The following is a 2,798-nucleotide window of genomic DNA, read 5'->3' as shown; positions in this document are numbered from 1 at the left end:
ATCAGTAAGATTCAGACTTTGAATCATATCTGTCATGATATGGAACAGAAGTGGTTCAATGGAGAGGAGATCAATACTACTTTGATTCTTGCACAGAATATGATAAGTATGCATCTTTATCAGTGTACCAAGGGCCAAGGTTGCTGGTTTTTCATGGATTCACATGTGTAAATCCTGGAGAACCTGATACCTTTGATAATTGCAGTATGGAAAGTGCAGAAACATTGCACACACATGAACTCTTTGGTATCAAGGCTGCAATGTGTGGTATCAGCACTTGGTGCTCATTCCACTGCTTCTTTGGTATCAAGGAGGAAGTGTGGTGAGAGTCATGAAGGTTTTGAAGGCAGGAGGATTACATGCAACTGGTTTGAATCTAAATTTGAGGGATAGGATTTAAGGCAATGTTCTACAAGGTCAACCAGTCTTTATATGTTGGCAAAACTTCATGCAGTGGTATCAGCACTTTGTGCTCAATCTGCAGAAGAATTGTCATCTAATGGAGACTGCCTTGGCTGCATCAAAGGGATTTATGCATTAAGAATACACCTACATTGCTGCATACATAACTGCTGGAAGGTAACAAGGAACAACAGAAGAACAACAAGCAAAGGACAAACTTGGGACACAACTACATCAGTAGCAGCTATATGGCCATGCAGAATTGGTTTTTCTGCATTTACAGATGACAGGTTGTGTGTGCATATCTTCCAGGGTGTAAATTCACACAAGGAACCTTGGAGGCTGTTCATCAACACTCAGATCAATAGGACCACTCTACGATTCTGCAGTATATCATGTGTATATTGCAGTATATCAGATGGTTTTTTGAGTTCCATACATGAGGTATTGTTAGTTAAAGGTTACAGAATTGCAAACATGAGGTTGGGCAAGATTGTAGGGGCTGATATACACATGTATCATGCTGGTATACACAAATATACTGTTGATATACATGGACTGATGACCAAGTTGTGCATCAAGGTTTCAAACTTGGGACACAAATTGGTTGACATGCAGGAGATTATCATTCACATTGGCTTACAGGATAGGATTAGCAGATTTCTTCTTCAAGTTTTAGGTTTTTAAATATTTTGGTATTTTAGTCATTTGTATTACCAACTTAAGCCATCATTTTAGACTTAAGTTGGTCATTAGATTAATCATGCTTTCTATTGGTCTATGTGAACACCTTTGTAAAGACTTTACCTTTCTTTGTTTTTGATAAAATATATAAAAACAACCCTAGGCCACAAACCTAGTGGAATTTACCCAAAAAAAAAAAACTTCTAACTAATTTCCTATATTTATCATAGACAACCTAAAACAAGCTAATATGTGTAGAAGATATGGAAATATAGAAGTGTAAGAACATTGACATATTTGTTAAAAAGGAGTACAAACGTTCCAATTTATAGCACAATCACTTGTATATGACTATATGTGGTATCATAATTGAAATTGAGACATAGTGGTGAGTGATATCATGTTATATATGGTTCAATATGTATGCATATACTTTTATCTGTGAGATATGTATTGGCATAATAAAAAGCTATTCAATTCTGTGAAAATTATAATAGGTTATATAAGTCTTATGTCATGCATCAAAAGCCTGAAATTCTTTTATGTAGACCAATCATATCCCACAATAAAACTTCGTATTTTTCCCTATTATTGTTGCAATACTTTATTCTAAGATTAAAAGTCTTAAGTTGCATCCAAAAGATTAATTTGCAAGGTGGTGATTGACACATTATATCATTTTTCCTAGATGCTAACTTTAAACTTTTGTATTTACTTGGTTTTAGTCCCTTGGATCCTAATCGTGTATGGAAGATATCTGAATAAGCTACTTAATGCTTACCTACCAAATTTGTAAAGTACAATGTTGAATTCTAAAACATGCAGTACAACTGATCTTAAAGCATATCATGTTCCCTCTTTTAAGATTGGGGCTTCTGATTTTTCTCTGTGTGGTGTTTCAGGATTTGATATAAGTTTTGAAAGATATCTTTAATTCGCAATTTCAGAAATAAGAAAAATATCTGATTGTTTATTTACTCCTTTTGATTGGATTTGGTTCATTGTTGTGTCATCCTTTTGTGCTAGAAATTCTAAATTTGTAACATTCAGGAGTTTGAGGAGAATAACAGTTAGTGTTATTGACCATAACCAGAAATGTTGGTCTTTACAACTTCTCGAAGGACCTAAGGGTCTCTTCCAATATTTTCTAGGTCATGAGGTTCCGGGACTGTAATGACCCACTAGGTCGTTATGGGGGGTGACTTAGAAAACTAGATCTCCGTTGGGAATTCTGAGGCTTCGGGTGAGTCCGTCGCGTGATTTTGTGTCTGTGCATGTTTTGTTGTGTCTGTAGGGCCTTGGATTAGTGTAGGGATTTTGGGTGAAAACTGGTGCAAAAATCCGAGCTATTGGTCAAAATGGACGGCTGCAGCAGGTGTGGGTCCACGGCGGTGGGTCCGTCATAGTGGGTAGGGGGTCACCTCCACAGGAGGCAGTTTAATGAGGTCTGCCATGGCGGGAGATTTCCCGCTATAGTGAGACTGTTGCAGCGAGGCTTTGACTACTACAGTGGTCGACGGGAGGGAGAATCCGTATTTTATATTCTTTATTCCAAACACATTCCCCACATAACACCAAAATAGTTTCCAATAATTGTTGTGGCGAAAATTCAAGGCTAGGGCTAAAGTTGTAACACCCCGTACCTTTAACCTAAGCTTTGACCATGATCCTAGACTTAGAAAACCAGAAAAAGAATGTGGGAATTGGAAATT

This window comes from Lycium barbarum, chromosome 5, assembly GCF_019175385.1.
Source record: "Lycium barbarum isolate Lr01 chromosome 5, ASM1917538v2, whole genome shotgun sequence".
Taxonomy (NCBI): Eukaryota; Viridiplantae; Streptophyta; class Magnoliopsida; order Solanales; family Solanaceae; genus Lycium; species Lycium barbarum.
Note: the sequence above shows the minus strand (reverse complement) of the source record.